This window comes from Gouania willdenowi, chromosome 6 (assembly GCF_900634775.1).
Source record: "Gouania willdenowi chromosome 6, fGouWil2.1, whole genome shotgun sequence".
Taxonomy (NCBI): domain Eukaryota; kingdom Metazoa; phylum Chordata; class Actinopteri; order Blenniiformes; family Gobiesocidae; genus Gouania; species Gouania willdenowi.
In genome coordinates this window covers 27585553-27598510 of record NC_041049.1, presented here as the reverse complement: position 1 = coordinate 27598510, position 12958 = coordinate 27585553, and the positions used below count along the sequence as shown (strand labels likewise).

Here is a 12958-nt window from a genome sequence, read left to right as displayed (position 1 = left end):
CACAAACTTGCTGTTATAATCATAATTGGATTGTAATTTGAATTCTGTAAAAACTCAATTACAATCTAATTAAATGCAAAACTGTGGAACCATGTTACAGTTGTATGGCTTACACGTACGTTTAGTTAACAATTATTAAAATATGTTTCATTGTTTCTCTGCCGGTCAGTTCTCTTCAGGAGCATTTTATCATTTCAAAATAAATCTGGGGGTATACTGACAGAAAAATATGAATACCAATATTTTTATTGACAAGGTAACCACGAGATGAAAAACAAATGAGATGATTATGATTATATATATATTGTAGTTTTTGTGATTAATTGAATTCAAACTTTAGTAATTGAGAATGTATTTGTAATTGACTTTCAGGTAGAAAATATACATTGTGGTCACCGTGTATTCATAATTGAGTTGTAATTGAACATGGATAGTTAGACATAATTATAATTGAAAAATTGTAATTGACCCCAACACTGTGTGTGTGTGCTCAGATCACACCGTTCACTCAGTACACACACACACACACGCACACACACATCAAAGTGATGATGACACATTCTTGTCACTGACTTATGAGACAGAATTACGTTTTTTTTTTTTTTTTTGTCCCTTTTAAAGTTGTGTCCCTGACTGGGCCTCGTACCTCTGATTTACAATAGTCTCCTCAGCAGAATATTAAATTCATCATCGCTGTCAAACCAGCAGCTGCCTCTCCACGCCCCCACCTTCTCTTTATTTACTGCTTTATGTCCACCCACTGTCTGTGTGTGTGTGTGTGTGTGTGTGTGTGTGTGTGTGTGTGTGTGTGTGTGTGTGTGTGTGTGTGTGTGTGTGTGTGTGTGTGTGTGTGTGTGTGTGTGTGTGTGGGAGAGACTGTTGGTCCTTTTGTGTGTCTATGTTAATTTTCACTGTCAGAACAGCAGAGGATAATAGTTTATGATTATTCTGTGACGTTTCCATCTGGCACACATGCACAAAATATGTATCATTTTGTATGTTTCTACTGTGTGTGTGTGTGCGCGCGTGCGTGTGTGTGTGTGATCCAATGGGAACTAAGCAGCCTTAGCGCCCCCTACAGGAGGCTGCAGAGACACCGTCAGTCTGCAGGAGGAGACGGACAGGACGGACAGGACGGACAGACGGACGCAGCCATCCCTTACAGGTAGGAGACGGTCCGTGCGGGGACAGACGCCCTCGTGCTCAGCATCAATCAGTGAGGGAAGCAGGGTGCATGTGTGCGCGTGCTTGTTGCTGTGTGACGCATCTTGGCGGTTGTTCCTTCAGAGATGGAAACATGCCGATGGTGCGGCCCGAGGACCGGGATGTGAGCCACTCAGAGAGAGACATGACACGTCCTGGTTCTGCTGATGGATCAGGAAACACACTGGGTGTATGTGTTTATTACATTGCTATACATTGATGAAATATGGACGAGTGAAGGGATTTGAGCCAACAACCTCAGTGTGATGTCACTCTAACATGTTTATATGACCCATGCTGATTATGTCAGTCGTTTTGAGGGCAGTCACCGCTAGGGGTGTAAAGATTCATCGATGTATACCTATTAATCGATCAATAATTTAGTCAAATCGATCGAAACTATAAACATCATTATTCATCGGCATTTTGCCTTCTGCTTTTATTTTTTTGTTAAAACGCCAAACGTTAGTTGGTGAGAAAAAAATGTTTTTCAAAGAATGTTTTTCATATAAATACCATAAACAGTCAGGCAATAAAACTCTCAAATATTGATCATGTGTTTTTATTCTTTAATGTGAAAACACCCCCCAGATTATTGTCTGATAGCAATCGCAGGCTTTTAAATCGAATCTAATCGAAATCTTATCGTGGCAGGCGTTGTGACATTGGCAAAAAAATCAAATTGATAATCGATATCGTATTGGAATGAAACAGGTGATTTACACTCCTAGTCACCACCACCTGCACCAGGTCAGAGAAATAGAGCCCGTGGATTTCAGTTTCATCATGACATTTTGTGCTGATAAATCAACCCGTTTGTCAGAATAGAACCCAATGTAACACTTTACTTTTATACATGAAGGCTGACATTACGCTGTCATTATTATGACATGACACCTGTCATTAGCATGAATAGGGTGTCATGATGGCTGTCGTTAAGAGTCGTTCGTTACCATACGTTATCCTAACCTGAACCCTAACCCTACCTAACCTCACTACATCCATCCACTTAACGCAAAAAATGCCAACATAGCTCCAAAGGTGTCATCATTTAGCAAGTATTGGTCAAAACTGAAGTCACATGTTTAAAACTCTTAACACCGTCTGTATATCCATCAGGCATCTCAGCTCAACAGTTACTCTCATCCCCAACAGTGTTTCTCACCAACTAAACACTTCATATACGCCTCAAAAGAAGCTCATTCAACCACAACACTAGCAAATAATCTGACTGTGGAAACACACAGTGTCATTCTGAGCACACTGAACTACAGAATACTAACATAATACTTGTAAAATGAGATCTTTGCACTTTGATGGTTCTAAATGATTGAATATGCTGTAATACTTGTAATTAACGAGAATGAATCAGGAATGCAGCAACCTACAGTAATCCATAACATTTGTGCTTTTGCATAAGTGGTATACTTCAGGACCTTACCCTAACCCAACCTCACTCGCTCTTTGATCCATAATTACTCCAAAGAAAAAGAATCAGAAGCCACTCCTTTGTTTCTAATGAGGCCAAACACAGATCACCTGAATTGGTTTTCAGCGGACAGCTACACTCAGCTGTGTCTGGGATTGTATAATGGTTTTATTTATTTTCATTGGCAATATTTTTTATATCATTTTCAATAGATTTCAATATGGCTGCAGCAGACATTCTCCATGTTTCCCCCCATTATTCTGTTTAGTTTGTGTTTTTTACTTTTTTGAACAAAGTGCTTTGGCATTTGAAAAGAGCGCTGGAAAAGTTTAGTGTTTTGCAGGTGGTGAACTAGTGAAAATAGTTGATGAATTTTGGTGACTGTGGTCACTGAATGCATTTAGTGTGAAAGCAATGAAAAGTGATTCACAGTTTAGTCCACATGGACTTCTGTTTTGCAGGTTGTGTTAAGAGTTTTGTACATGTGACTTCAGTTTCGACCAATGCGTGTTAAAAAATTATTAAAAAAACCTGTAATGACAGCCTTCATGACACCTTATTCATGCTAATGACAGATAATGACAGCGTAATGTCAGCTTTATGTATAAAACTTCAAGCAAAGTGTTACCGAACCCACAGTCCTGTTGCTGCTTGGATGTTTGAGCTGGAACATGTTCATCAACTGCTTGGTCTTGTATAGTAAGAAGCTGTTCTGTTACTGCTGCTTCATCTTCATTCTGAATATCCTAAATTCCTCACACACATCTGTGATGCAAAGTTGCGTTTCTCCAAGCCTTTTTTACAAGCTGGTCAAAGACAGTTCCCACATTATGGAAAAAGCAGCACTACATCTCAGCAGCATTTGTGTTTTCTCCATCCTAAACATCTTCCTCAGTGCCACAGGCCTCCAGGTTTATCCAAGGGTTCTGAAGTAGGACTAGCTGGCCAACTGTGCAGAAGATGATCAACAGCTGGATGAAGAGACAGCCGTCGGGTGCAAAGATGATTCAGAATTTCACTCCACTAAATGTCAACAAAATTCCAAAATCCATGCAGCTCTTCTCTTGAGGCGGACATACACTGTGCGATTTTTGCCGCATTTTGAGCCGATTTTTCACTCGTGCATCTATTTTTGGGATTGGACCGAGTCTTGGCTAAATCGCGTCGTGCATCATGTAGTGTACATGGGGTCACATGAAGCCATTACTGGAACACCTCACGACCAGCTCCCGATCTGCAAGAAAATCAAATCTGTTTGAAATCCTGGTGGCCCCTCGTGAGGGTATCACTGTTGAAGCACCGCTACGGACCGTACTGCCTACGTCTGTCCAGCCAGTTCCAGGTCCATCACATCACCGCCTTTTCTTTTTTGAAGCTCTTTTTGCTGAGATTTGCGAGTATCTCTCCACTTCTGGGTTCTTCTTCAGAGTTCTTCTTCTTCTTTTAATTTTACATTGCATTTCCAAAAACATGATGAGATGAAAAATTATACAGATGCCGACCAATATCACAATTTATGGCCAATACTGACCGATAATAATGGCCATCTTTATTGCATACATATATATGTATATGTGTGTGTTATAGGATGCATACCCAACCAAAGCCCAAACTTTTGTTTAGTTGTTGAGGAATCAGGTTTGTAATCGGAGGGTCAACGGTTCAAATCCACCCGGGCACATCACTGTGGATGTTGAGTAACTACCGTAACCTTAACTGCTCCCTGGGTGCTATCCTTGTCCTTGTGGATGGGTTAAATGCAGAGAACACATTTCGGGGCTTCCAAAGATCCTGATTTGTTGTGAGAGGAATAGTCATTGTCCTCTGTCCGTGCTGAGTGTAAGGACAGACACTGATGGACCGTGATGGAGCCTCACAGAGGAGACCAAGAGCCCAATGTGGCCCAAGAGCCTCAGCTTTCTGCCACCTGCTGAACAGACCAGAGACACCAGTGCCATCCAGTTTGTGCTGCAAATGTTCAGACTGACGTGTGTGTGTGTGTGTGCATGTGTGTGTAAGCTGTATTGCTCTTTGTGTTGCTCCTGCAGCTGCAGGAAGTGATGGCACCATCAGTACTTTTTAAAACACCCTGAAAGATGCGGCTGTTCGCCTCTATCAGTGTCACATTGGTACCAGTAAAGTAAAACACAGTCATGGTGAAGGATTAATTGTGAAGCTAAAAATACAAGCCAGGAGACAGACAGAGGACACCTAACCTACTTCCTGTCTCCAACAGAACCTCACAGGACGCACGCCATTACTGAAAACCAATTTTCAGCTCTAGAACTCCTGTTTCACTTCACAGAAAATAGATCACCTATACATACTGTACATACATACATACATACATACATACATGCATACATACATACATACATACATACATACATACATACATACATACATACATACATGCATACATACCAGTTACATATGTAAGGTTTTCTTTACCTTCTGAATCTTTTGATTGAACAAGGATAGATGACATAGAGTAGATGATAGAGAGGAGGAGGAATAAAAACAAGACAACGCTGACTACAGATGAAAATACACAAAAAAGGACTGTTCAGAACAACTCAAGAATGTTTGACAAGAGAGACATGTAAACCCATGTAAATTTGCGATGGTAAAACAGGGGACAGAACCCAGATAAGCAAACTGCTTCTCTCGTCTCCTTTTTCGGCATGTACAAAAAAAAAAAAAAAAATGTAAAAAAAAAAAAGTGAATGTAACCATGTCGGAAATAAACTGAATAAATAAAAATAAATAAAATAAAAAAAATGACAAGTGTAATATAATTTCAATGAGGTTTATTCACAAGCAAAGTTTATTGGACTAAGCCCACACACAGGTGGCCTTCTCTGTTCTCTCTGCGTCTGTGTATCGTCATGACAGGCCCCTCCTTGCTCCATGAGGAGTCTGGTACAAGCATTACCATCACAAGTACTATCAGGCATAAAGCAAAAAAGTTCTGTGTGTGCGTGTGTGTATGTGCGTGTGTGTGTGTGCTTTTCCCACATTACAGCTTTATTCCAAAAGGGATTAATTCACTTTTTTCCTCAAAATTCTACACATAATACCCCATAATGACAACATGGAAAACATTTTTTTTAAATGTTTGCAAATTTATTAGAAATAAAGAATAAAAATATAACGTGTACATAAGTATTCACAGCCTTTGCTCAGTACTTTGTTGTGGCACCTTTGGCAGCAATTACAGCCTCAAGTCTTTTGGAATATGAAGCCACAAGCTTGGCACATCTATCTGTGGCCACTTTGGCCCATTCCTCTTTACAGAACCTCTCGAGCTCCATCAGGTTGGATGGTCGGTGCACAGCCATTTTCAGATCCCTCCAGAGATGTTCAATGGGATTCAAGTCTGGGCTCTGGCTGGGCCGCTCTAGGACATTCACAGAGTTGTCCTGAAGCCACTCCTTCGATATCTTGGCTGTGTGCCAATATATATGTATATCTATTTCACTGCACAGCTCCTCACCCGAGCAAGAGTCACGTGTGCAGCCACAGCCAATCGCTGTGCACACAGCCAAGCAGACACGGACTGCAAACACACTAGTGAGAGAGAGGAAGATAGTTTAGACCGGAGAGGGGAGAGGAGCGTCTGAGCAGCCGCACTCACACTGATATACTAGCAAAGCTCTCAAGTCTCACTGATTGGGCCTGATGTGACACTGATGTGCGTGCATGTGTGCCATGTTATCGTCGCGTCTCAAACACGGGAGCTCTCTGAATAGATCATTTGAAACCGTCAGCCACTAGTGAGTCTTTTGCAGACACGTTTCCCATTGTTTAAACCATAACTGTCTGTGTAATTGCTCACTTACGCACTATTTCATGAGCGTCGGTATTGAGCTCAACCCGTTTAATACTCCATCTGGAAAACTGCGGATTCTCTGTGGTGCAGCTCATGGACGCTAAGCTCTGACCACTCAGTTCGAAGGTAAACAATGATTTTTGTTTTAAAAAAAAAGACAGCCGAATTGTAGATAATACTTTAATTTACTTACTCACTCATGTAGTTTTGAGCTTTGCATTTTGTTTTGCGTAGTTTTGTTGTTTTTCTGATTGGCGCTACAATGGCTATGCAGTTTGGTTAGTATTGAACTCAACCCGTTCAATACTCCATCTGGAAAACTGCAGATTGCCTGTGGTGCTGCGCTTGAAAGCTAAACTCTGACCACTTGGTTTGAAGGTAAACAATGATTTTTGTTAAAAAAAAAAACAGTTGAATTATAGATAATACTTTAATTTACTTACTCACGCATGTAGTTTGGAGCTTTACATTTTGTTTTGCGCAGTTTTGTTGTTTTTCTGATTGGCGCTACAATGGCTATATATCTCAAACATTTCACGGGAACACACACACTCACCACACATAAGGCATTTATAATAAAAATATACTAAATGAGTAAAATAAAACAAAAAAACTAAACAATATTTATACAAAAAATATACAAAACGACAACAGAATAAAAATATGAAAATGAACACCAAAAAAGATACAAAAATACACAAAATGACTCCAGAATCACACTATAATGGCAACAAAAAAAACAATAATACATGAAATACACATAATGACTCCAAAAACATACATTACAGAAAAATACACCAAATAACAACAAAAGTATGAAAATGACTCAAAATACAGAAAGCTAAATATTTTTACAAAAAATACACAAATTAACAACAGAAATGCACAAAACTACACCAAAAAATAGACAAAATGACTCCAGAATCACACTACAATGGCAACAAAAACAATAATTATACAAAAAAATGCACAAAAACACAACAGAAAAATACACAAATACACATAATGACTCCAAAAAACATACATTACAAAAAAATACACCAAACAAAATAAAATATAAAAAAAACAAACATTTATCATGCGCATGTCCCACAGAATTAAACCAGGGAAATCACACACACTATTTTACAAATAAACCCCTTTATAACACTACAGAGTATGTACACCTCTGTACAGCCAACCTTCAAACACATACTCATTTGGCCATAATTAACTCTACTTAAACTCCCACATGAATGCATACTTCCGACGGGCACTGTACTAGTATTAAGAAATACAGAAATAATCACTTTACATATATGGCCTATATATTGTTACAAGTGTATATTATAAATGTAATCGCTGTGATAAGTAAGGGCTGGCTGCCTAAAGTCTTTTTGCTGCACACAGAATCAAGTTTTTTTTTAATATTCTGTAACTATTCAAGTAAATGATGTTGTTACAACAGTCCAAGGGAAAATAATTATCCAAGACTATGTAATGGCTCATTATTAATTCATCACATGTGAGTAGCCATAAACACTCTGATCAGTTGATGGTTGTGTCGACAAACATCTCCTTCTAAGACATGAACAGAGCTCTGTATGCAACCACACACACACACACACACACACTACATCTCGTACCATTGGTGAATCTCACCACTGTAAACTGCAAAGACGTCTATTAAATCAGTTTGTATACACACACACACACACACACACACAGAAGTATGATCTCCTAAAACCGGTAATTTAATATCTTTGTCTAAGATGACAAACATCCAGAGATGTAGCAGGTCTGTAGATGTTTCAGCTCATTCTGTGCTCAGTGATGTGAAATGTGTGGGTTTACCTGCAGCTGTTCCTGTGCTTGGTCCTGCCAGTAGGGGGCAGTGCTGCTGAGCTGTGTCAGGTATCAACGCCGTGTCGCTGCGTTGGTTTGGCTCTTATCTTGAGTCAGATGGTCATTACAGGGTGGCTGTTCAGATGGCATACTGTGAGAACAGGAAGTGTTCAAGTGTGTGGTTGTGTGTGTTCGTGCGACGTGTGTTTGTGTGCGTGCTGACGCTCTGGTGTTAGGATGAGTTCCCGGCATGGTCAGGAATCCTGACGGTCCATTAGGGAGCGTCCTGTTTTTAGATAAACGGGATCGATTTAAAGCATTTAGGAGCAAGATCCCATTAGAGGCAGGAAGCTGTGCTGACACACACAACAGACACACACAACAGACACACACCCCTTTAGACGGTCAGTAACACTGACCAGACTGACAGGCACATCTTAGGGATGTTCTCTCTGCAAATGTTGGGTCTTTTTGGCGCTGTCTGTGTTTTTGACGTTATTTTATGTCTCCTTGTTGTTTGCTTTTTGTTAATTTCTGTTTTTTATGTTGTTTTTTGTTATTTTGTGTCTCCTTGAGCCTATATAACAAAGCTGAATAAATATATCTTGGATATAATGGACTAGCGGGCTCACCTAGTCAAACACTTGCAATCCCAGAGCAGCTGTACTATGACGCTGTTTATCAACACGTTAACTTAAACCAGCAGGTGATTTCAAGCTGGCTACGTGTGCGCTCACACCGCTCAAACCGTGCAGCGCAACCTACGTCAGACTTGAGGAATAATTCTTTTAAAAATATGAAGAAATAAAATCCATAATTCAGGCCACAAGCAACACTTTTTCTGCAGCAAAAGCAAGAAGAAAGGAATGCAGGCAGAGAACTTCCGACTTCCATGAACATGACCTGTGAGTTTGATGGTCAAAACATCACTGGAGCAGTGCGTCCATAGCGACATGCATGGAGCTCCGAGCACAGCAACCTCTCCCCACCACAGCCACACCAGACACCACACGCACTGCTGCGGGTGTGCAGCTTTTTCTCTTTCTCTTCCCTGAAGTTTGTATGCCTTATTAGCGCGTGTTGTGACGTTTGCACACGTTTTAATACCCCTAAACCTTTAGTGAATCCGCCCCTTAATTCCTAATGTAAATGTAATTCCGAATTAAACTTTAATCCGAATAAGGTGGCTAGAGTTTATTCTGACTTTAATTTCGAATTAAATAATTCCTCTATCTTGTAAACGTTGAATTCCGCTTTAAGTTAATTCTGGTCATTCTGCGCATGCTCAAACAGTCACGATGATGCGATGGTGACGACTTAATCTGCTGTTAATCTGCTGGAAACTGACGTGTTCACACGTTCAAGTTAGATCCCAGTTTAACTGAACCTGGAAAAAACCCTGGTTGACGAAATACCCCCAGCTTCATCGTGCAGCTGCTCTGGGATTGAAAATGTTTGGTTTAGTTGAATCCCAGAGAGATATCCCGGATATATTTATCCAGCTTTTTAGTATAAGTACATTTCTGTTTGCTAACAAGGTCTAAAGCCTAGGTTCCCAAAGTTGGGTACCATATGGGTACCAATTTGTGTACTCCCAGGGGTACACAAATTGTCATAGGGGCATGTGAATTAAAATTCAAAAACAGCACGACAACATTGGAAACTAGAATATAAATGAACCAGCAGTCAGGAACCTCCATGCATTGCCACAAATTACACATGCAGAGCCCCCTCATGCAACCTGATACAGAGAAACAATCTCATTAAAAAAAAGTGCAATTATGGAAATTCAGCCAAACATTGCATTGTTCTGTGCATCCTCTCAACCTCAGTGGTTTCTCACTGAAAATGCCAGTAAGCTAATTAATTAAATTAAGTCTAAATGAGTGTCTGAAGTGGTACGGGGCTGTGAACAGTTTGGGAATTACTGGTCTAAAGTGTTTTATATTGGTGCTTATCATCATTTTTTTCTTTTTACAATCAATTGAAGTTAGCTTCCGGTTAAATATCTTGTGCTTTTATTTTGATAACACTGCTTTCTGTTTGGCACTTGAGGTAGCTGATAAAAAAGACGGAGGAGAAGGAGAAGCCGACACAGAGCGACTGTGAAAGTGTTTTATATTTAGCTGCCGCCTTGAAGGGGCACAAAGTATCTCTCTATGAAAGCAACTAATCTCTATCTGTCTGTCTGTCTGTCTGTCTGTCTATCTGTCTGTCTGTCTGTCTGTCTGTCTGTCTGTCTGTCTGTCTGTGTCTCAAATATATCTGGTGTTCAGGGACAGAAGAGCTCATACTTGCTACATAACTGCAGCTTGGTTCAAAGCTGTGCGACGTTGCATTTCTACCGCGAGCAAAGCACAGCCACTAGAGTCACGTGTGTGCCCAGAGCCAATCACTGCACAGCTCCTCTCCAGCGCATGCCAGAGCCAATCACAGAGGCGAGCTAGAGCTTGAGTAGCTATGTGAGCGCGCACCAGATGTGCGGCACACAGCCAAGCAGACACAGGAGTGAGAGAGAAAGATAGTTTAAGGCTCTTTCACAAGTTTTGAGCTCCTGTGGACTTCTCTTTTGAGGAAACATACTTTTTGACTGTTCCTTATTTGGTGATTACGTTTCAAACGTTTATTATCATTTTATTTTTAAATCAGTTAGACCGGAGAGCGGGGAGGGCCGTCTGAGCAGCCGCACTCACACTGATATAGTTTTTAAAAAAGTATCTATGGTTATATAATAAAAATTGCCCAACAAAAATATTGAATGATATAGCAAAAAAAACAACAAGCCTTGGGTAACAAAGGGTATATTGAAATCTTGCAAAAAGAAGAATAAGCTTTATTGCGACTTTGTAAAATATCGGACAGTAAATGCAGAAAAAAAAATATAAAGCCTATAAAAATAAGTTGACTACCGTAATGAGATGTGCAAAGAAAGATTATTATACAAATTTGTTGATGGAAAACAAAAGTAATATCAAAGGAATGTGGAAAGTTTTAAGGGAGGTTATGGGCAGTAAAATGAATTGTAGTCTGCCATTATACTTAATGAACCAACAGAATACAGAGGTAAGTGGTGTACAAATGGCTGTTGAATTTAATTCATTCTTCGTCAATGTTGGTCCAAATCTTGCTAAATCTATACCACTGCATAACGAAAATAAAAGCTGGATAGGTGAAAGTAGAGTCATGCAATCCCTATTTCTTGGTGAAGTTAGTGAGAGTGAAATTATTTCTACTGTCTCTAAATTGAAATGTAAATATTCATGCGATAGTGATGGATTAGATATGTATATTGTCAAAGAAACTATACATTGTATTATTAGACCATTAAAATATATAATCAATTTGTCTTTTAATACAGGTTTCTTTCCAGATAAAATGAAGGTGGCTAAGATTGTTCCACTTTTTAAATCAGGTGATAGGCATAGTCTCACAAATTATAGGCCTATATATTTGCTTTCTCAATTTTCCAAAATTCTGGAGAAACTCTTTGTTGAAAAATTTGATTATTTTCTTGAAAAACATTCCTTGATACATGATAATCAGTTTGGGTTTCGAAACACCCGCTCAACAGCTATGGCTTTGATGAAAATCACAGAGGACATTACTACAGAACTGGAAAATAAAAATCACACAGTTGGAGTTTTTATTGACCTTAAAAAGGCCTTTGACACTCTTGATCATGGTACTGTATATTGATATCTAAATTACAGACATATGGCATTAGAGGTGTAGTTTTAAACTGGATTAGTAGTTACTTGGAAAATAGACAACAATATGTAGAGTATATAGGTCATGAATCTAAGTTAGAAACAATACAGTGTGGAGTCCCTCAAGGCTCTGTGCTGGGGCCGAAACTTTTTACTTTATATATTAATGACCTCTGTGAGGAATCAAAGATTTTACGATTTGTTCTTTTTGCGGACGATACTAATTTTTTTGTATCGGGGAAGAACTTAGGAACATTAATGGAAACTGTTGAACAAGAAATGGTCCAACTTCAGAAATGGTTTAATAAAAACAAATTGTCGTTAAACTTAAGCAAAACAAAATGTATGTTGTTCACAAATCAAAAATATCCTGATAGTGTTAATTTAACTTTAAATGGAATAACTATTGAGAGAGTGTCAGAATTTAGGTTTTTAGGAGTTCTCATTGATGAAAAATTTAAGTGGAAGTCGCACATAGCTTACGTAAGAAATAAAATTTGTAAAAACATTGCCGTTTTGAGTAAAGTAAAGTTTATGTTGAATTACAAGGCAATGAGAATTCTATATTGCTCCTTTATTTTGCCACATTTAATGTATTGTTTGGAGATATGGGGTAATTCTTATATTACTAATTTAACGCCTTTATTTCTTTTGCAAAAAAGGGTTATAAGAATAATTAATGGAGTTGCTCCAAGAGAACATACCACAGGACTGTTTCTGAGGTCAGGACTACTCAAACTGATGGACTTGGTTGCTTTACAAACTTTATTAGTTGTTCATAAAGCAAAACACTCTCTGTTACCGCATGGACTTCAAACCCTTTTTACTGTAAACAGTGAGACAAGCAGAAGAAATAATGACTTAAAACAACCTTTTGCAGGAAATACCCTCAAAAAAATGTGTGTCTCAGTATCTGGTGTGATACAATGGAACTCTCTAGAAAATGATCTAAAATGTTGTTCA

The 12958-nt window shown here is 39.0% G+C and overlaps 1 protein-coding gene across 3 annotated transcripts in view; it reads left to right on the top strand.

Moving 5' to 3' along the window:
* The first annotated feature begins 919 nt into the window (after window positions 1-919).
* The window catches only part of cntn1a (contactin 1a), a 65408-nt gene continuing 53369 nt past the window's right edge, over window positions 920-12958 (top strand). The window contains exons 1-2 of one of the 3 annotated variants that reach the window (XM_028449943.1): window positions 971-985; window positions 1082-1165. The gene's annotated coding sequence lies outside the window, so the exon portion shown is untranslated. Of the gene's footprint in view, window positions 1166-12958 lie in introns of all 3 variants that reach the window. The other 2 variants (XM_028449942.1, XM_028449947.1) reach the window with 2 other exon arrangements.